Here is a 24195-nt window from a genome sequence, read left to right as displayed (position 1 = left end):
TCCCTGCAAATGCTCCAAGGCACTGTTGGCTTTGTACCACATGAAGATAAACTTCCCAGACATCATCTGAGTTGAATATGGACCAGGACTGTTAGACATTTGGTATGGACTGATGTCCGCAGGAGTCAAAGGGAAAAAAAAAATTAGTAAGTTTGCAGAAAATAAACAGTCACTCAGATTTGGTCAAAAATAAGAATTTTCACCCAGAATCAGATGATGCAGTACGAAATCTGGGTAACACGCAGGCGGCTGGTATATTAGCGAAAACCAATAGAGAAAAACATCAAACCGGTGATTTGGCAAATAGAGTAAAATAATAACCAAAAAAAAAAAACCCCAAAACTTTGGCCTTGTTCTTTTACCTTTCAGACAGTTTTGTTGTCTTCTCTGTTCAAACATCGTAAAAATAGGCTGCTTTACCTCAGCTTCTGGAGATACCTGTTTTGTGTAATTTTAGACGACTTAAAAGGGAGCGTACCGTCCAAATTTCACAGTGACCAACGAATTTGTAACACAACAGTGCTCTTTTATTTCAGGAAGCGGCCCAAAGCAATTAAGGGAGACCGTCATCATCACAGCAGAATGCATCCTGTTAAACTAATTGGAACATTAGACACTACAATCTTGGCAAAACGTACCAACTATGAAGAGCTGTCACCGTCTTAATAATTCTGTGATGGCCGGAGGAGGACAAAACAGTTGTTGTTGACAAGTGTTTGATCTTCATAAGTCTGCTGCTGTGACAAACTACACACTGTATTTTATCCTCTACTTCTGTGATCCTTCACCCAGATAAGAACCAACACCTGGCATCTTTTCAAATTTTCTTTTTTTTTTCCCTTTTACATCAGTGGCAAAAGTTAAAAAGGTAACATGAAAAGAAACATGAAACAGGAATACTGTTCAAATTGAAGGACTGTAGTTTCAAGTTTCAATCCTGTATCAAAACATCTCCGCCTTATCTTCTTTTCCAGTCATCACAAATGATGAGTATAAAGGGATACACAAACATCAGTACAATGCTGTGTGTGTATGCAATCCAAAAATCACAGCTACAAAATTATACCTGACATATCAAAAACCGACAGTCACATCCTCAAGATTTCCTTCTCTCGTTCCCATGGACCTTCTTGATTAATAAATCTGACACATAAAAAGCATCTATATGACTAAAGTGCCAGTTACTGGAAAGACCGTTTTGATCTATTTCTCAACTTTTAGAAGAAATATTCTCTTTTTCATGAATACAGGATCCGTTCACTGACTGCCAGCTTTCAAATGACCACCTCTTGAAGTTTAATTTTAAGTTTTAAATAAATATTGTATGCATGCAGAATAATTACGATGCTCTAGAGAGATACTGTATAATGACATTGATTCTTTTTTATCTGAAAATGCCAAGCCCTTAAGGCAGCAAAGTCTGCATTTGCTACAGATGTGGAAAGGTTCATTCCATGTGTTAAATTTCAGAAGGGGCATGCATGGCACTTTCATTAAGACGCTCGTGGTATTTCCTGAGTAAACTCCAATTTTCATGAGTGTAAAACTTATTTCCATAAGACTCATCTGGTCTAAGCAACAGAAAGGAACTCACTGGCCTTCAAATGAATGTTATGTGTATATATATATATATATATATATATATATATATATGAATGTTTTATATATATATACACACTATATATATATGTATATATATAGTATATATATATACATATATATATATACATATATATATATATATATATGCAAAACGTTTCTTCATTCTGAAATGAAAACTAGTTTAAAAACTAAAATATTTGTAGTGCACCTGCATGGCTCAGTCAGTTAAGTATCCAATTCTTGGTTTTAGCTCCGGTCATGATCTCACAGTTTGTGAGAAACTGTGCTGAAAGGGTGGAGCCTACTTGGGATCCTATTTCTCCCTCTCTCTCCCCCTACCCTGCTCATTCTCTCTCTCTCTCTCTCTCTCTCTCTCTCTCTCTCTCAAATAAATAAACTAAAAAAAAAACCCTAAATATGTTAGGCTAATTTCTCTATATATGGTACTGCAATTCCCTGCCAAACTAAGTAGATATGACCCTGCTTCTTTTTCACATATTTAGAAACATGATGAAAAGAAGGCAAGGATCGGAGATAGACATCAGCATAATGTCTCATCTTTTGCATTCTCTGTTGGGATTCCTTGAAAAAAATGCTTTTTATTTAAATATAACCACACTCATAGCAGCCCTAGGCATATATTAGGAAAGGATCATTTCTATATTAAGAGTGCATCTGGATTCAGGAACCTATTTTAAATATGTTGGCTCATCAAAATATTTTGGTAAAGTCAGACCAAAAAAAAAAAAAAAAAAAAAAAAACCTTGGTGAAGACTGTTGTCAGTGTCACACTTTATTTGACATATGATTTTTTCAGATGTTATTTCTGATCAAAAGCTTATTGGGACTGACACCTTCCAAGCCACTAGCAAGTCTCATTGCTCTGTGTGCAACACGCCTCTTAAATCTTACTGTTACCCGCCCACTCCACTGCTCCCCTCCCCCTCCGCCCTGTCCCAGTCCAGCCTTGACCGTTTATCGTCTCAACCTTCGGAGCCTCCTAATGTCTTTCTGCTTCTGGTCTTGTTCCTGATGACACCACAGTCATAGTTCTGCCTGGCAATCAGAATTAATTTTCTAAAAACAGAAACCAAATATTTTCACCCTCACACCACGCCTTCCCCCCCCCCCCCCCCCGCCCTCCCTAGTAGATCCAGGTTCTACTTAGACTAGAATAAGATCCATGCCACTCTGCAGCCACACGACCCAACTCTGGTAGGTCCTCCCACTCCATATGCCATGGTGTCTCCTTCCCTCACTCTGCTTCAGTGGGTGCTGCATTTAACACCTTCAGTGGTAGAAGTGATTCTCGCCTCAGTGACTTTGAACTTGCTGATCCTTCTGAATACTTCTTCCCAAGTTTTCCTATGACTTTCTTCCTTCCCTTCAACAAAGAATTCTTCTCTGACCACCCTTTTTTAAAATGCCACTTTTCATACTCTGATTCTTTATCCTGCTTTCATTTTCTTTATCATGTTTGTTACTATCTGAAATTTGTTATTTATATGTATATGTGTTCATGGTGAATTTTGACCACTCTCAGCTCCATGAAGCCTGGGAATTTATCTCTCTCACTTGTTGCTATTTTCCTAGCATCTGAAATAAGCTACCAAAAGGAAATAAGAAATAAGCATCTGAAATAAGCTACAGAAAGTACCCAGACAATGAAAATAAAGGAACAGATATATGAATAAATGTAGAGGAGGTAAATGGCTGATCTTTGATTTGATATATTTTTATTTTTCAGACACGTTAGGTTGGCTTATTTGTGAACATCTAGCTAAACAATCATCTGTCCATGTGTACTGAGCACTGGCATATATTGCCTCCAACTTTGGATTGCCACATTTGTAGCTCTCTGCTATGAAACTTGCCACAGGTGATTCTTTCAACTTTGTCCATGGTGGCATAATTTATGCATTCGAAACACTCCAGTCTAACAGATATATATGTATACTGATCAAACATTTCAAAGCATGGACATAATGTGATTAATGCAAAAACTCTGATTCTGCCTTTTTCTTTTGAGCCCCACATTCCTATATGCAACTGATGTCTGATATCTTTTCATGTATATCTTGGAGGCACATCAATTTCAACAGGTCCAACAATGAACTCATTATTTCCTCCCAGGCCTTTATTTCCTTGTATTTCTTATTTCAGAAAAAAAAAAAAAAAAGCCATGAGCTAACAAGTCACCAAGTTAAAAACATGGGAGTCATCCTATAACCCACCCCCTCCATATGCCTCCCCACCTTCAACCTCAAGTCAGTGTTTATTCTGTAGCTTCTACCCTATGCTTATGCTCCCCTGCCGCGGTCTTGGCTGAGGGTCTGACCCTCTGGGCTATTGTACCTTTCCGTTAAGTGTCTCTTGGCCTTTATATCTGAACCTCTCTGATATTCACTGATATTTACTCCCTGTGTAAACATGCTGGTCTTTTAAAAATGTAAAAGAGGTTACATTACTCACCTGCTTTGAACTCTTCAGTTCCTTCCCAGGGTCTGGAAGTCCCAATTACTAAGCTTGGCTTTAGGAGTCTTTTCCTTCTGCCTCCAGCAAAATTCTGCCACAGCGTCCACCTAAATGTTACTCTTCATCCAACATGTTGAGTAAGTTCCCACAAGACACTCTGTTCTTCCATACCCTATGACACTGCACATGCTCTTCTTCTTCCTTTCTGGAATAATCTTCTATTTTTTATATCTATAAAAACCATACATTCTTGAGGATACCTGTTGAGGATTTTCTCTGACTATTCTCTATGTACACAACTCTTCCTATAATAGTTCCTATTTACACTGAATTATATTTATGTAATTATATACCTCTCTGAACTCAGTCTATGAGTAACTTGTGGCTAGGTAGCATATTTTACTATTTTTTTAAAATGCTTGTTTATTTTTGAGAGATAGAGAGACAGAGCACAAGCAGGACAGGGACAGAGAGAGAGGGAGACACAGAATCTGAAGCAGGCTCCAGGCTCCGAGCTGTCGGCACAGTGCCTGACAAGGGGCTCAAACTCACTAGCCATGAGATCATGACCTGAGCTGAAGTTAGACGCTTAACCAACTGCGCCCCCCATATTTTACTATTTTAATGTCTGCAACCTAACAAATGTTGAGTAAATATTGGCTGAGTTAATGAATAAACAATTTGGATGAATGTATATTCTCTTTTCAAGTACTTCAGTGAATTGCAGTTTTTGGCAACTGTTAAAAATATACACTTAACAGAGTTGTTAATTAAGTCATACATATATAAAATCAGAATTTTCTTGCTTCCTTTAAAGATAAACCCACTATTATTACTTATATTCAGGCTTTCTGTATGTATTATTTATTTACTGTGGAACATCCCTTTATTTCTAATTCATTCTGTATCCATTTAGTTAATGCTGATTAAAATTGATGCTTTGATCTTTGTGTAGATGTCACATGGACTTTTATAGACGTTCCATGATAATTAAACCTACATTAATGGACATTTAAAACATGCCACTATTTTTTAATAAAGCTTGTGTCTGTGGTCCACTGGTGGTGAAATGACCCAAAAATATATCAGAACACTGGCTTCTAATTTTGATAGAGAACACATTTGGCTTCCAAGTTTTTAAATCAAGCCCCTTTTCCAGTTGGTTGGGTACCAAATGCATCACAGATTCTTTTTACATATAAGAATATTATCTATTGTTGTGGGCAGATTTAAGTGTCACGCTGAGGGCAACCTAATTAGATTAAGCCGGTACTTATTGCCCAAGCACAAATTTAAAAATTATGTTAAACCACTGTTGGAAAATTTAAAGTAATAATTAAAAATACATTTTAATCTGCTCTCAAGTAAATTTTATTTTTAATTTGACCTTTATTGATTTTATTTTGTTTTGTTTTACTTTTTGTCTTTTAAAAAATTCATCTTCTTGTTATCAGTAAAAACACTTATTTGGTATTTGTTTAAAAATTCTTCATATGTTCTATCTCAAGATTTTCCATCAATATTTCAGACTGGTCTATAGACGTGTTTCAGGTTTCACATTTCAAGCACAGAGGCTTCATTCATGTATGTTTTATGTATTAGGTATCAGCTTTAGATATTGAGTATCTATTTTGGGGGAAAACAGGGTTCTGTAACTAAATGAAGTTTTCAAACATTACTCCACAACTTGAGAATGTTTTTAGTCATCATTTCATAAAACTTTAAAAGGAATATATTACATTTCATATAATAAAGTTATCTGGCATTGGTAGAAATGCCTTTCGCTTTCATTTCAGACTCTTTAGTAAATATAATCATCAGCTTTATAGAATCCATATAAACACAATGCTTGCTAGAGTCCAAATGAAGTCCCTCCTTCCTTTTGAAGAAAGCAAGTTCTTAAACCAGTTTTACTTAATTGCTAGATAGACAAGTTTCAACATAAGTGTTCTTCTTGGAGAATAAGAAATCATAGTTATTGAGTATATCCACCTTCCAGTTTTGGGGAAAAAAACACTATATGAAACTGTCCATAAAATCCTTTTCTAGAAATGTAAACTTTATTTGCATCACAGGGCAAAGGAGTTTGGTTTTTATTTCTTTTATGCAAGCCCCACAGAGACTGGCTCACAGTACCTGCTATGATTTACTATGAAAGGAGCATGGGAACCTGTGGGCAGAATCATCCTAGAGATCCTGCGAGGTGTCACATACCCTACCTCTTCCCATCTGGAACCCTTTAGTACTCTGATAACCAGTCAGTTTGAATGACCTCAGTTATTGATACTTTAGGAAGGGAGTCTAAAAATTAGGAAGATATATTACATATATATATGTGTGTGTGTATTTGCATTATATATTCATATGTATATTTGGTATTATGTATATATGTATATTTGGTATTATATACATGTATATTTGGTACATATGTATGTCTTCTTTCTGCTGTGTGACTTTGGACAGTTCATCTAACTTCCCTGAACATTCGTTTCCTCAACCATGAGAAAGGAAACAATAAGGTTTTCGGGTGAGCATTAAATTGGTTAATCTATCCCATGATTATCTTATGGTCCAGGCATGAATTAGTTCCTCATTAAGTTGGAGCACAGCTGGAGAAGAGTATTTGTTGATCCTATTAAACACCTTATTAAGCCAGAAAGAGAAAACTATTTAGTTTTAGGATGAGCTTAGTATCATAACAGGCCCAAATATTTCTTTCTGAATATAGTATGCTTAAATCTATATGTATTTCTTTAAAATAGAACCAAAAAATGGCAATAACTAAATTTTTACTTGCTCTTCTTAAAAGGAAAAACCAACTAAAAACACCTAGTATACTTGATTAAATATACATTATAATTTTCCATATACTCAGAGAACAGCCTTCACAAAGTTTTTTATCTAAGTCTTGTGGAAACTGGAACACTAGCATGACATTACTCCCAGGAGCCTAGAGGAATCTTTCTAAAACTGTGAAGATAACATATTTATATTTATAATTGTGAATGTGAAATCTCCAGCATTTTTCTTAAATTTTGAGCCCAGTCTCTAGTTAATCTGTAGAGCTTAATTTGTAAAAGAAAATTGCCCACAGAACTGCTTACAGAAAAGCAAGACCATGGGGGATAAAGATAGAAACCATAGCCATTAGCTAGAAGGTGTGTTCAGTCCCTGACCAATCTCTCCAATATCAATGATTCTCTCTTCTCAGATGTCCAGAACCCACATCAAAATGACCCTCACAAATATTTTCTCAGCTAGCTCTATTCAATGTGCTATTTTGCAAGAACCTATACTACCTCCTCAACTCCACTAAGTCTAATTATCCTGAGACTCATATTTTTTGTGTGTGAATTATGTGTGCTACCAATAATAACTAACGAAAATCTGAATTAGTTCATGTGATTATTTTGCCAAATAATACACAGAATTGTAACGAATCTCCATAAGAAAATGACCAGAGTTTCTAGTTTTAGTCTCTATTAAAGTTTTACTAGAAAAATAATATAGGACAAGCCCAAAATTTGAGAAGTAAAGTCTTTAATAATAGTAAAGCCACCTTCCACTAGGTTTAGTCAGGCCTTTAATAAGACACAGGTGACATTTCTTCCCCATGCTCCCAGTATCTTCTGTTGTAGAAGAGTTGTATTGCTATCTATGTCTCCTGCCTCCCAGCGTCCTTAAATATTTCCAGTGTCCTGGGAAAGTGTCAGCTGAAAAAATGATGAGCAACCAAATATTGAAATGATTCCAAGGGAGCATATGGTTAAATTTGGGGTATGTCTTCAAGGATCATTTAGAAACATGTTGTATTTGAAAGCTATATAAAGAACTAAATAATTTGTCAGTCTGTGTTTTCTCCATATGGAAAGACAACCTTAAAAACACTGGTCCAATGAGATTGTGCCATTGGAGATAACATGGATAGACCTGAAGAGTATTATGCTAAGTGAAATAAGTCAGACTGAGAAAGACACCATGTGACTCCCATCATAAATGGGATCTAAGAAACTGAATAAACAAACAAAAAGCAGAATCAGAACTGTAAATACAGAGAACACTGATGTTTGCTAGGGGGGTGAGGGGGTGGGAGATTGGGCAGAATGGGTGAAGGGGAGAAGGAGATACAGACCTCCAGTTACGGAATGAGTAAGTCATGGGAATAGGAAGCAGAACATAAGGAGTACAGTCAGTGATACTGTAATAGTGATGTAATGGGACAGACAGATGGTAGCTATACTTTTATACACGTGTAAACTTGTCAAATCACTGAGTTGTACACCTGAATGTAACACTGCATGTTGACTCTGCTCAGTTTTTTTTAAAAAAAGTCATTACCAGAAAACAAAACCAAAAACCTATCCTAAAAAGAAATTGGCGTCTTTTCTCCAGGGGAGCCCTAGTTGTCCCTGTTAACTCATGAAAAATAAATTAAAACAATTGGGTTAACTAGATAAAGACTACTTATGTTATATATTTTTACTACTAATCAAGATGTTTGTCCCTTCACATTTTAGTCCATTCAGAACTCACTCTAAGTTTTTTTCCACAGGAAAAAAAGGCTTGAACAACTATTTACTAAGAACCATCTTTCGGCGTTGTGCTTCCAAGGAATTTATATCTGTTGTTGAAATAATATCTCTATAATTCATCAGAGGACACCTAAGAAGAAAATATATGGCACTTGCTTCCCAAAACAAGAGTTATAATTATCTACTACATTCACTATCTCACTTTAAAAAATAAAATTATGCTGAAAATAGAATAAACAATAGAATCAGGTAGACCTGGGCTAATAACATAATATTTTCTACTTACTAGTTGTGTGGAAAAGTTGGAAAAGTTGCTTTTAACTTTGTGCTTCTCAATTTCCACATCTGTAAAATGGAAATAGAAATAACTGTTTCTCAGGGGATCCAGTAGACGCTGAAGGTGATGCTGTGCCTGGCATGTAGTAAGAAATTTATAAATCTCAGTTTCTTCACACTCCCACTCCATTAATTAACAATTAAGTACATTTTATGTTTGAGTTTGCAAAGGATTTTAGTGTTTTTCAGTTACAAGTTTAAATCATGATTCATAAATGTTTTATAATCAATTTAATATCAATCAAAATATTCTCACCATTAGATTCCCATGTTGACAAGATTTCGTTTTAGAAGTCTTTTTCACTATCACAGAGCATATGTATGGAGAAACATTCCAAACTTTAATTATATTTGCTCAATTCAGATAGATTTATGCCACAACTGCCTCAATTTTGGTGTTTTCTCTAGATTAGCAACCTCCTGGAAGGGTCCCTTTTGACTACAAAGCCAATGCCACCATGTCCATCCCCTCCACTGTAGCCATCCTCTTCACTGGTTATCCCAACACATATGATTATCTCTCTACCGTGCCCCTTATCTTCGATGGCTCCCCATTACCAAAAGATTGCGTGGCATCTAAAAAGTTATTTTTTTCAGCCTCCTTTTCCCATCTAACAGACCCACCTGTCATGTATACCTACTTTCTTCCAGACAGCCACCGAAATAGCCAACCACCTACATTGATGTATTCACAGTGCTACAAAGTCAACATGTTTTGACTTTGTTTCTCACCATCATTATACAAAGAATTCCTTTGGTATGGAAGCAGCCTAGGCACTCCCTCCCCAGCCCTGTTTTTGTCAGTGTCATCAAAGTCATTTAAATCTCACTACTCATGGGTTCTAAGTCCATTTAAGGCCAATCAAGGTTTTAAATCAACCCTCTTATAGATAACAACTCTTAACTCTGGAAAAATATGTATACCAAAAACCAAAAGCAGGAAGAAACTGAGATTGACACTTAATGGAAAGGAATAGTGCCTGGCGAGCTTTTAATTTTACAGTTTGCAGCCAGAGGCTAGGCTGCAATCTGTACCATGAAGGTGCTAAAATTCTGATAGAAAACCCATAGTTTTTATGGTTTGAAGAACCAGGATGGAGAGCTCAGGGAGACCTTGGCCACTCAAAAGTAAGAAGGAATCCAGGAAAGAAGAAAGCCAGAGAAGAAGAGCCCCAAATTCTCTGTATAGACTATGTTCACATCTTTGGCTAATCCCCAGTGGTTCATTCACTGGACAGAAGGAGGTAGCCCAGCTAAATCTGAAGGAACTGACATGAGCTTTGAACTGCCACCCCAGAGTCTGAGTCTGTGGTTTGAGTCCAACCATGTTAATTGTCTGCAAAAACAGACAATAATATATCAATACTTTTCAGGGGTGTATAATCAAATCCAGAGTCTTCAAAGAAACCTTCACAGTGCCTAGGCTATAATCAAGAATTGCTCAAATAGGAAGAACAGGGAAATATGGCCCATTTTCAAAAGAAAAGAAATCTATGAAGACTGAGCCTGAGATCACTTATATGTTGAAATTAGCAGGTCAGATTTTAAATCAGCTATCCTAACACTGTTTAATAACATAAAGAAAAGTATGTCAGCAATGAATTAAAATATAAAGAAGCTTGCAGTAGATAGAAATTATTTTAAAAGAGCCAAATGGAAGATTTTGAACTACAAAATAAAATACATAAAATCAATTATGCTTTTCCAGGAAACTTACCTAGATTCTCATCTTTTAGTTAAAATTAACCTTCTCTTCATTCCTAGATTGATATTTATACTTTTATTATAGCAATTTGTGGTCTATCTTCTATGATTTATTTATGTACATCTCTTAACTCTCTGATTATAATTCCTGGCATCATTCATTGAATATTATCTTCCAGCAAGAGAAACCTAGTATGAATTCTCTGAATTGACAACACTGTGAAATGGTTACCATCTTGGGCACTGGAGTCAGCAGGCTTGTGTTTGATTTATACCTCCAACAGTCTTACTTAACTCATCTAAGTCTCCATTTCCACATCTGTAAAACCACAATAATAATGTGGACTTAATTGTGAGCACTAAATGAAATAATACATAAAGCACTTAGCACATTTATTAATTTGTTCTGCAAAATGTCTTGACCGCCTATTTTGGAACAGGCATTTTGCTAGGTATTGGAGATAGAGCAGTAAGGACTTGTAAGATCCCAACCTTCTTAGAGTTCACAAATGAGAGAAAAAAGAAATTAAACAAGTAAAGAAACAAATAAAACTGCTCTAGATTTCATAACTGCCATAAAGAAAATAAATACTAACTGGATAGAAGGAGTTAATTCAATTACAGTTCAATGAATAGTGGTTATTTTGTTATTATCACATCGTTTCTTGTTCCCCACAGCACTACACCCATGCTTTGGAGAAAGTATATGCCTAATGAACATTTGTTGAAGTTACTTTCTCATTGCCTAATTTGCATTAGCTACATCTTCTAATAATTTGAAAAAAAAAAAGGGCCATGGGCTATATGGGATGTCCACAGCCAGTCTGGCCCAGCCCACAACATATGTCATCTACTACTCTTTCCCTTCGGACAGTCTAGACTATTTTAGAAGGAGAAAGTATTTGTTTAAATGCAATGTAATAAATTCAGTAATTAAATCTAAGAGAACTGAGATGTGGTGCTCAAGGGAGTGACAAATTTGAATTTGACTAGCCAGATTGTTTGTCCTTGGAGGAGGCATTAGCGGTTTAATCTAGGGAGGGAAATTTGTGGTTAAAAGCAAACATTAGAATATAATAACTAAACAAGTGGTTTGACATGTGGTGCATTAATTGTGCTAATTGTAGGTTAAGAAGAGGTAGATCTCACGCTGCTAACTGTTGATTACAAGCTGGAAATTGCTATACAGGAATTGTGTTTTTGTGCTTTAGCAAAGGAGTTTTGCTTTTGTTTGAGTCTGTTTGGGTGCGGGGTGGAGAAACATTGCTAGAAAAACAATTAAGTTAGTTTGTGACACTAGACCCCTTAGGGAGAGTTTCAGAGGACTGCTGTGATTAAGCCCTTAAGACACAATTTCAAACAAGCCTTTCTCGACTGAGGTCTCTAACATGTAGCCCAATCCCTCCCTGCAACTTCCACGGCACTCTTACACTCACAAACACAAACACAGACTCTTTTTTTTTAATAATGTGCACAAAGCCTGTGCATTCCTGGGGGTAAAAGTACACTGAGGAAGAAACATAACAAACAGTGCTGTTTGCTTTGTTTTGAAAAGTACCAGTGTAGAAACACCACTAAATTATCTCTGCTGTATTTCAATTAAGGTCACTATGATTCCCTACCTCTAAAAGGGGTTTTTGTTTGTTACTTCTTGTTTGCTTTCTGATTGGTGACTTCATGATATTCAGAAAATTTATAGTAAGTCTCTGTGACTAGAGACTGAAACTTTAAAACGGACCACAAGTTTCTTCCGAGTTTTTAAGTGCCCCTTCATGTTCTCAGACTCATGTACAATTCCATTGTTCTAAGGGTTAAAAACTGCACTATCACAATGACAAGCCTTATTACTCAGTCAAAGTAAATGGATCACCGCATAACCTTACAGAAATGTTCTTCCTTAAGCTATTAAAACATTCCATGCCCTTAGATGACAACAATTTCTCTGCCTTTTGAAATTTCTTTTCTATCCTGCGGAGTTCATAGAGATATGCTTGGTTAAAATCAACTTATATAAAACTATGCACTGTAAATTCTGACACTTCTGTTTGAATCTCTTTTCAAACACTTGTCTTTGCTCACCATAATAGATGTCAGTTCTTCTGATGTAGTTCAAGCATGAGCTTCATATGAAGACTCAGCTATGTCTATTGCATTTCTGAAGCTACTACTCACTGAAGTTTTGTGCTGTTTGACATCAAAGATAGGCAAGAATCACCTGCTGAGTTCACATGCATGGAGCAAAACATCTTCAAATCACTTTTGCTAGACAAAAGTTTTTTTTTTTTTTTTTTAATATTAAGCTTTCACTATCGTGTGGACTTAAAGACAAATGCAGTCCTCGTTAAGGTCACAACATTGTATTATTAAAATATGCGTTGGAAGCTCTGAATTTAGCTAACTTTAAAACTAAAGGTAATTTGTGTGGTTGCTTCAGATTTGAACTTAGCTGCAAAGAATTCAGCATCATTCAGGCATTCAAAATGTGATTTTTATTCAGTACGCAGTTATTTTGCTCAAAGGTAAAAAAGCACTTTAAACATTCTCAAAACGAAAGAGAATCTTCTAATATTCCCAACTTTAGTAGATAGATGTCCTTGACATCAATTAAAGAGATGATTCCATTCAAAATAAACACTGTATACAGAGTATTTGAAAACTATAGATTTTCTTTAAAAAAATCTACTTAAATTTCAGAGTTACAACAAATAATACAGTGTGTATCTTCCCTTTTTAAAAGAAATAATAACAGCAATAATTTTGAATTTTTCTAAGCAATGTAATTTGCATTACTTTTGTTAAACATCAGCATTTCTTATGACAGAATAAAAATGACATTATTAAAGAGATATGAACATGATGTTCTTCATGTTTGTGATGTTCTGGATAAAAGTTTTAAAATTTGGATTCCAAATCACTAAGTAATTAAACTCCATGGAAGGCTAAGTGCATGACACTAAAAATGGGACAAAAGCTTGAGCATGCCCAGGGATGGGCCTTTTTGTTAACTTGCTTTTTAGATTCTTTTTAGTTTTCAATTTTTGGCTTTCATATAATAATTTTTTTTAAACTTTGGGAGGCTATCATATCATCTGTAAATTATTGTTTATGCATTTAGAATGTTTTTAAATGCACATAGTTATGTGGTTTAAATGCATATGATTTCCCATTTCTATTATATTAAAAGGGGCATATATATGATAGAGAAATATATATACGTATATATAGATATATATGTGTATATAATAGAGAAATATATATACGTATATATGTATATATACGTATATATATTTCTCTATTATATGTAATATATATATAATGTATATTTCTATATTTTATATAGGCATTTTAATACCCCAAAACCTGAAAACATCTAACTTTAAAAGTAAGTAACTAGATTGTTTTACTTTTCCATGAATCAGTATTTAGAAATTCCTGCACATTTTTTTCCATCCAATACAGATACGCCCTGTGCTGATTTATGGTCACACATATCATTCGGCCCAAACTGTCTCAGTGGTAAAGGATTTGAATAGCACAAGGACAGAAGAGAAATATATAGAGGTTTTTTTTTTTTTTTTCCAATCCACACACACCAAAAAAAATGCAATGTAGAAAGATAGAGATAAAATGTCATGTCAGTGTAATCCCTTAGCTAACTAGTCAACCAGAGAATGACCACTCAAGTCCAGAGTACCTATGGCTTTCTTTATTGCAATCACATTTTGAATTATCGTTCTATGCTATGAGAGACTCTGATTAAAGAAATATTCTCAGTTTTACATCCCGAAAAGGGTATGGTTAAGAGTGGAATCAGTCCAGATTTTAACCAATTTTGTAAAAGAGCAAATAGATAAGGAAAGCAATGGAAGAATTTCTATATGGCACTTGATTCTATTTAATAGTTACTATTAATAAATATACTGAATTTAATTTAAATGCAATATTTGTGTTTGGGACAAAGATTGTTTGCTGCTCACCAAAGTCCAAGTTATTTGCTTTTTCCTGGGTATACAACTATGCCACAGTTTCCCTTTCAGTTAAGTATGTTCGTATTATTGAGTTCTAGCCAATGAAGTGTGACCAAAAGTAATGCGTGCTACTTGCAGACCCATTCCTGGCTCACAAAACCCTCCCTTTGTGTTGCTCCCCACAATCTTCACTTCTAGTTTGAAAGACATGTGCTGAGAACTGTAGAGCCTCTGACAGTCTGGGTCCCTGAATGACTTCATGAAGGAGAACCACACTTTGCTTTATTTACCCACCAAGATAGTTACATGAGCTGAAATAGACTTCTATTGTGTTTTTACCAGGATCCATTTTGGGTGCTACTTGTTATAATTGGTAGTCTGCCATTGACCTACATTGAGGTTACTAGTGCCAAGAGTTAGCCTACTTATAATCTACAGTATTGCATTTTATTTTGAACTTATCAAACAAACTTTTATTTATTTATTTTTTTAATAATACATGTGTATGCTTTGTGCCGTACTATCCGTGAAAGATTAACTATCACATGGCATACCCACGGCTCTCTTCTGAGAAAAATGGCCTCTGAGATAAGATGATACTCCACCGGCCATAACCGATTATATGGAGAATGGACACTGTTGGTAAACATCTGCTCTGAGAAACTTGTCACTTAGATGAATGAGAGAGAAGAATAAGTGGAAATGCAGAAAGAAAATTAGCATATATCTAAAATTTAGCCAAATTTGGTATTAGTGCTATACAGGTTCTCCTTGAATCCTTGTAAGTGCTAGGCATTAGAAAAAGTTTCTTTTTTTTTCTGTTGCTATTGCTGTGTAACAAATCACCCCAAAACTTAGTGTCATAAAACAACCACGTTATTATGCCCATGGGTTTTGAGGTCTGGAATTTGAATATTCATGGAAGGAATGCATTTTCTCTGCTCCACAAAGCTGAGGATTCCATATAGAAAGATATGAAGGCTGAGAGTGACATAACAGCGAGGGATTAGAGCCATCTAGGGGCATCTTCATTCTCATGTCTGGTGCTCATGCTGGCTCTCAGCTGGGACCTCATTTGGGTTGTCAGCCATCATGTGGTCTGCATGTGGTGTCTCAGCATGGGTTTGATTGTTCAGGCTTCCTCCCAGAACAGTGGCTACAGTTCCAGCAAACATTCACAGAGAACCAGCTGAACACTATGTCGTCTCACCTAACTTTGCCTTGCACGTGACATAGTATCACTCTCCCATCTTCACCAATCTGCCCAGGTTCAAAGGGAGGAAACCAAGATTCTAATTCTCAGTGGGTGGTGTGCTAAAATCATATTATAGGAAGATTATGTAGAACGGGAGATATTTTAACAGCTGTCTTTGGAAAATACAACCTATCACAAGGTCGTTAAATGGAGGACATACATACGTTTAATGTAGGATAATAGTTGTGAGGGCAACAGGGAAGAAATTATGCAGAACAGCAAAGACAAAAAAAAAATGGAGCAGGAATTCTGCTTCTGCCTATGGCAAAGTCACTGCTGGTGTTAGTTTGTAAAGTCCTTGCATAGTGAGAATACATATGTGTGTATATGTATATGTGAACTTGTGGGCATAAAGGCTTTATATTAAGGATAAAGAACTCCTACAAATTAATAATAAAAACCCAGTCCACTCATTTTTTTAATGTACAGAAGGCAAGAGCAGCAACTTTTTAAAGGAAGATACCCCAATGGCAAACAAGCTTCATTTCGGTTGTTATCAAGAAAATGCAAATTAAAACCAAAATGAGGTGCTACTGCACTACCACCTGAATAGCTAATATTCTTTTTTAATGCTTCTACACATATGTTTATTTTTTTCTTTTATTTAAGTTTTTATTTTAATTTTAGTTAGTTAACATTCAGTGTTGTATTGGTTTCAGGTGTACAATCCAGTGATTCAGTGGTTCCCTACCTCACCCAGTACTCTTTTAAGTGGCAGTTTAAGAGCTGGTAAAAAAAAAAAATGGAGCAACCGTTGAGAATATACATTGGTAACGCCTCCTTAGAACAGACCTCGGTAGCATCTACTAAAGCTGAATATATGCCGTTTTGCCTTCGGAAATTCCAGTCCTTGATATTCACCAGATAAAAGGTATGCTTATGTTCCTCAAAATATGTACAAAAAATATAACAAAAAGTTATAGAAGTATTATTCATAATAGCCCAAATCCGTAAGCCTCCTAAATGTCCATCAACAATAGGATGGATAAATTATGGTGTACGTGCAATGAAATATACAGCAATAAAAAGTCAATTACTGTCTATGGCTACACAAAATGACACGGACACATTTTACCAACATAATGTTGTCTGAACGAGGCCAAACACTAAAGCCCCCATATGATATAATTTGAATTATATAAAGTTCAAAAACAAACAAAACTTATTTACACTTGAAAAGGATGAATTTTTGGTATGTAGCTTATATTTCAATCAGTCTGAGTATAAAAAACATTAATCTGTATTGATAGACTGGAAAATTGCTCACCTTTAAAAGAAAGTCTACTGGTAGAGCAAATAATGCTTCTAGGGTGCTAATTCTGTTCCTTATGTCTACATGGAGGGTGGTCATATGGGTGTGTTTCCTTGTAAACTGCCTTGATTTGTTTACTTAACTGTGTGTATGTTAGACACCAAAAGAAATAAAGCTTTTCTTAAAAAATTAAATGGAGGTGTCACCCAGAGGAAGCAATTGAAGTTAGATTTTGAAAGCAAAGCAACATGACTGGGTCAGGGAACACTTATTGCAATCTGAGAGATGTGTTAGACCTCTGTGGGGCCTTACACACCTGTCAGTGTGGTGTTAGGTGCTTCTTAGAGGTAAGCCTAGCACAGCTCCCCATCCCTGGGGTACCTGGAACGCTTCTCTGTTTCTTAAAACTTGAAAAAACCCTAAGGAAAAAAAATTTGTAAAATAAGAGAAATTACAGGATAAGAAAAGAGCAGTGAAATAACATGATGTTGTATAAGTAACAACTTAGAGGCACAGTTTGAAATATTCAGTCATAATTCTATGATTTTTTGTGGAAGTCCAGGCAATGGAGTTTTCCAATGATTTGACTTGACTTGATATAATGATAATACTTAGCAATGATGAGCAGTATTTAATAAAAAATAATAACAATGAGTTAGAAGAATATACTGTGCTCTATCTTTCTCTGAGGCATTATGTACATGTGTACATATGAATGAGCTGATCCATTGGGCTTGATGAAAAATGCAGTATAGAGAAAGAATTTTTGGGGAATCAACTATGCCTCAAATTTAAAATACTATCCAAAAATACATATCTTCTCAAAGTATTTGATTGTGTTCAATTCGTGTTGACTCATTCATCCATTCATTCAATGTTCACCATGTACCAGGCACTATTCTATCTACTGGAGTGAAAAACAACAACAATAACAACAACAACAACAAAAACAGAGAAAATGCTTCGCTTTCATAAGGGTTACATTTTAGTTGTGGAAAGAGTGGGTGATATGTACTAAAAGCATCAATTAGTGAAATATACTAAGAGAATAAGATTTATGTGAAGATGTAAATATGGAAAGGGGACAGGGAGTTCTTGAGTATGGGTGAGGATGCTGTGCTCATTACAGTGGTCAGGAAAAGATTTCACTGACGAGGTGACATTTGAATAAAGAACTGAAAAGATGAGGGAGCAAGCCATGGATGCAGATCCATGGTAAGCACTTGTTGGACACCGGTAAACGTTGGGAATATTTGGAAGTGCATGGACTTTGGGCAAGAGTCCTGTCTTAGATCTCAGCTTATGCTGCACATTTCCCCACTGTTCCTATGGACCCATTCTCCAGCTTCTCTGCTCTGCCAGTCTGTGCTCACGGAGCATAGCCTCTGGGAACTCCCTTAAGAGACTCCTTTGCCTTGAAGGTTAGTGGACTCACTTGCTCTTTGGATGACATTGGCTGGAGACTAATAGAAAGAAGACTGAGTTCAGAGTATTTATTCTTCATGGTTTCCTTCATTTCTCTCCTGAAAGCCTCACATCCTGTCAGGTGGTCATCTCTTACAACTAGAGATCCTCACTGCAGGTACCTGTAAATACACCAGCCCCTTGCCGCTTCAGGACTAGGGGACCAGCTGCTTCCGACCATCACTTACCTCAGTGTGCTCAGCGTCCCTCCCTTGTTTCCTTTAACGCTGCTCTCTCCTTTGTAGATAGTCTCTTTATTCAACTCTCCTCAGTTACCTGCTTTGAGCATGGTCTGTTTCCTGCCAGGACCCTGACTGATACAAAACACTTTTACTTATTTTCTTAATTTTTCTGAAACTAAGACTCCTTGTCGGAAAGAAAAAAATGGGCAAAAACATACCTACTGATTTCTCAACCTTATGGCAAGGATTCATTGAGATGGCATTTTTAAAGTCCTTGAACACATTATCTAGAAAATAGAATGCAATATTGAATGGTAGTCATTATTACTCTAAAGATGAATAAGACAGTCTCCCTCAGGGAGACCAATCTAGAAAGAGATGGCTACTTCCATAACCAATATACCTAATAAAAGCAATATAAATGCTATTGGTTTACACAGATTATCAGTCACTTACAAACACATAATAGCAATATAAAGAAAATACTACAAATTCTCAGAGTCTGTCTCTCACCCATAATCCATTTTCCACATACCTGCCAGAGGGATCTTATCAGCACCCCATCCCTCTGCCTGAAATCTGTTATGATAAGTTCAAAATTGCTTAGCCTACAAGGTCTTTTGTGATCTGATTCTACGTCTTCTGCTTCATCTCCTACTGGTCCTCTCTCCTTTTTATGTCATGTTGCGACTTTGTGGAACTATTGTCCAGCCACATCATGCCATGTTCTCACTCCTGTCCATCTGCCTGGAACATTCTCCTTTACACCTGTCATTCTCTACCTTTCCCTTCTATCGGCAGCCTCCCCAGCAAGTCCTTCTGCTGGGTCCTTCTGCAGGCTTATCTCCTCACCCCCTCTGGTCTCATGGCGCCATGTTGTATTTCTACCATGACGTTCCTCACACAGTATAGAAATCGTATCTTCCCTTCCAGACCATAAGCTCCCAGAAGAAAAGTACAATTCTTTCATTTCTTTATGTTCAGAAAAAAAATGTTTACAACCTTTAAAACACTGAGAGTGTGCATTTTTTACATGTACGTTTTTCTAGGTGCAAGACAACTTATAATTTGGCTTGAGTTGATAGAACTAGACATGTAGTGAAGTGTGTCTAAGAAGGCTAACCTTACTAAATATACTTAAGTTTTTCTCTTGCAAGATTTGCTTTGGAAATGTGGGCATAAAGATAGATACTCTATGTTTAGAAATATGACTACACAGAATACTTGGTAAACTTTTTAAAGTTTGGTGAAACTGAATGAAATGATCTGTATTCATTTCAACTTTAAGTTTTCTTCAGTAAACCAAGCTCTTCCCAGAGTGTTAAATGTAAATTAATAATAATAATAACAATAATAATAATAAATACTAATAATAATTTTATTGTATTAATTTCAATCAACCATTTGCCCTGTAATCTCAAAATCTCTTAGATATATACAATTTAAATTTCAGTAAACAGTAAACTGTCAAAATGGTGCATATTCCTAATGATGATAAAGATGATGAGAATAATAGAAGCTTAAACAGTTGAGCAATTATTTTGTTTCACACAGAGTGTTAGGTAACTCTATTCTCATGTAATATGTGTTTCTGCGGTCAAATGCTCTATATAACATGTGTTTCTGTAACACAAATTAGTTCAAAGGTGGATCAGTAAATAGGAAAATGATATTAGTATAAAGAACAAATTCCATTAGTTTATATGTGATGTGGGGGGGGGGGGGGCGCACATTAATATTTTACACCACAGATAAAAAAGCTAAATACAAAATAAGCTAAGTGGAACTGCCAGCATAAAAGTCCTCATTGCTATGTTATTTCTTTATTGTATTGTAAATTGATATATCCTCTAAGCTGTATTAGTATCTTACCATTTTTTATGGTGTTTGTCAGTAATCTGGAGACAGAGATGCCTTAATTTTGAGTGGCTGACTCCTGTCCTTTTTCTATAAGTACAATTTTGCTGAATGCAAGATTTTCCCGGAATGCCTAATTCACTTTTAATCAAAATGCCTAGATTTTGCGCACATCATTTCATTTACATATTATGGATAAATATATATAAAGGACAATGATCAACAAAAGTGAATATCCACAACAAATATATTAAGGACTTTGTAAAATTTTCTGTTTTAAAAAATAATACATTTTTATTTCTTTTAAGAAAATATTCATTATTCTTTTGACCCTTATCACTGAAGGGTGAATTAAACCAAGTCTGGATGTTTTATTTTAAAATTGTTTTTTTTTAATGTTTTTTTATGAGAGAGCGAGAGAGAGAGAGAGAGAGAGACAGACAGAATCTGAAGCAGGCTCCAGGCTCAGAGCTGTCAACACAGAGACCGACCGGGGCTGGAACTCACAAACTGCTAGATCATGACCTGAAACAAAGTCAGACATTTAACTCACTGAGCCACCCAGGCGTCCCTGAATATTTTATTTTAGATTTAACAGGAGAGATTCAGTGGAAGTCATTTTTTCCAAATAAAATACCTATGATAAAAAGTATAGTAATCTAAATCACTCTGAGGCCATCATCTAGAATAAAAATATGAACAAAACCACATGCACAAAATAATTCATCTCCTTGCTCTGGTCAGTCTTTACATTTTATATACTTGCTTGATTCCCATATAGTCAACTTTACTTGGGAATGCAATAATTACTTACATACTTAAATACAATAACTTACTTATTGCATACATTTTTTGACAATACAAGGAGAATAATTTTTCCCATGTAACAAAGAATATAAATGAAATATGAATCAATCCTGCCATCTGCAAAAAAGAGCACAGTGCCGTTCTAGTCCTGTCTTTATTGGCTCCAGACGTGCCAAGTGACCATCTCTGAACCAATCTTTGTAGCAAAGGGAATAGGATATACAGATTCACTTAACCTAATGAGGCCCTCCTCTACCATATCGGCTCAGAATAGGAAGGTGGTCCCAAAAGTTATGAGCTGTTAAATATATGAAAAGATAATCATCCTCATTTGTAATAAGAGAAACACCAATTAAAACTACAATGAGATGTAATTTCTCACCTATCAGATTGGCAAAACTCCAAAAGTTTGACAGTGAGGCCGTGGAGAATCAGGAAATGTCATACACTGTGGGTCAGAGTGCACGTAGTTACAACTCCTGTGGGGCTGGCCATATCTTAAATAATTATATGTGTCAGTAGGCCAGGAAATTCCATCCCTAAGAAATCTGCCCTGACTACCTACATCTACAAATATAAAACAAAGTTCGAAATAATACAAATGTCTCTTAATAGTTTTCTGGTTTAAAAAACAACAAAACAAAACAAAACTATGCTCCATGGGCACAGTGTTGTAGTATGTGATCATTAAATTTAAAAGAATGGAAAAGATTTCTATATACTGATATGGAGTGATATCTTGTATTATTGTAGGGGGAAAAGTCAAAGTACAGAAGAGAAATGAATAGATCATGGCATTTTTGGTTGAAAATTGGAAACAGAAAAAAAATCTATCTATCAATCAATAGAGATATATACATTTTTTAATGTTTTTATTCACTTTTGAGACAGAGAGAGACAGAGCATGAGCAGGGGAGGGGCAGAGAGAGAAGGAAACCCAGAATGCAAAGCAGGCTCCAGACTCTGAGCTGTCAGCACAGAGCCTGACGCGGGGCTCGAACTCACGGAGTGTGAGACCATGACCTGAGCTGAAGTCGGACGCTTATCTGACTGAGCCACCCAGGCGTCCCTATATACATTTTTGTAATAAATAAATGACTGATAGACCAGGAGGTAATAAAAATGTGGTCACTTCTAGAAAAGGGAGTTGACAAAGTGGAGAAGATAGGATGACAGCAAACTTCACTAACAAATTGTTTTACATTATTTTGACTCCTAAACCATATGCAAACCTAAAAACTGAAAACACATTAAGACAAATAAACCTAACTGAATATCAAACTGGCAACATAACCACAAAGAGAAAAAAACAAAATATTCTTAAGTGTCATCTAAACAGAATGCTCTTACTCTCTATCTTCAGTGGGATATATTCTAAAAAGAAAAGGGGATTCTAAGGAATTTTCAAGTTTACTCAGTAGTGAAAATGTAGGTATAACTAAAGAAAATGTGGCAAAAATGTTTACGATCATTGAATATGGGCTGTGGGTTTGTGGATATTCAATGTAATAATTTCTTAACTTTTTCTGTATATTTGAAATTTTTCATAATAAAATATTGGAAGCAAATTATGACCATTAACTAAGCCAAGAATTTTTGAGACATTTTGTGGGTTATCTCTTTGTTCCAAAGTAGATATTTTTTTTAAGTAGAATAAAACATTCTTATACCACATGCCTCAAAACCTAGAAGAAAATCTAAGCAACTCTTTTTATATCCTAAGTATATATAGAAAGACAAAAACTACAAAGCTATAAATAAGAGGGCTATAAAAAGAATTCATTATTTAAATATATAAAAATTAAAGATTTCTCTTCAGTAAAGAACATAGGAAAAGGAAAAATGAAAGAGGAGAAGATATTTGTCATATTAAAACAACAAAGTAGGGGCGCCTGGGTGGCTCAATTGGTTAAGCATCCGACTTCGGTTTGGGTCATGATCTCACGGTTTGTGAGTTCGAGCCCCGCGTTGGGCTCTGTGCTGACAGCTCAGAGCCTGGAGCCTGCTTCAGATTCTGTGTCTTCTTCTCTCTCTTCCCCTCCCCAACTTGTACTCTGTCTCTCAAAAAATAAAAAATAATAAATAAATAAATAAATAAATAAAATAAAAACAACAAAGTAATAATATCCAGATTTTAAGGAATCCCTGACAACAGAGAAGACAAAAAATTTGAATAGGAAAATGAGTGAAGGAGAGGAACAATTTATGGAAAATGAAACCTAAAAGATGCCCAAGATTATTAGAAATAAGAGATATGTAAATTAAAACCCGGAGATAAACTTGACTCCTTCTAAACTCACAAACACTGGAAGGAATATAGGGATATAACACCATCCACCACACGTGGGGGTGTCAACTGGTCCAAATATTCCAAAGAACATGCCATGAACAGCAATCCCACTCCAGATTTTACACCTCAAAAGAATATTCAGACTGGGAATGTACACAAGGATGTTCCTCAGAGTTAGAGCTATAACTCAGGTATCGTATACCAGGATGGTATACTTGTTTTCAAAATACTGGGATATACTCATATTGCTTGGTGAACCTAACCAGCAGGGGTTTCTAGGAACTTGCCCCAGTGCTAAGACTGGTGACCGTTCTGATTGGACAAGGATTGTGATTACCAGGTATAAATATTTCAACACCATGCCTGCTTATGGCACTATTACATGGGATGAGAAATTGGTTGTAATCTGGGTATCTATCCTTTAAGGCAGGAATAGATAAATATGGTGAAGAATCATGCAGCAATTAGAAA

General features: G+C 35.7%; 1 long non-coding RNA gene across 1 annotated transcript in view; it reads left to right on the top strand.

Annotated features, from left to right (window-relative positions):
* The window catches only part of LOC132679414 (uncharacterized), a 180931-nt gene extending 179340 nt beyond the window's left edge, over positions 1 to 1591 (top strand). Inside the window, exon 3 of the long non-coding RNA XR_009610148.2 lies at positions 537 to 1591. This is a non-coding gene — a long non-coding RNA (uncharacterized LOC132679414). The remainder of the gene's footprint in view (positions 1 to 536) is intronic.
* The last annotated feature ends 22604 nt before the right edge of the window (positions 1592 to 24195 follow it).

The sequence above is a fragment of the Panthera onca genome, chromosome A2 (assembly GCF_046562875.1).
Source record: "Panthera onca isolate mPanOnc1 chromosome A2, mPanOnc1 haplotype 2, whole genome shotgun sequence".
In the NCBI taxonomy this organism is placed as follows: domain Eukaryota; kingdom Metazoa; phylum Chordata; class Mammalia; order Carnivora; family Felidae; genus Panthera; species Panthera onca.
The sequence above is the reverse complement of the archived record's forward strand: the minus strand, read 5'-3'. Positions and strand labels throughout refer to the sequence as shown.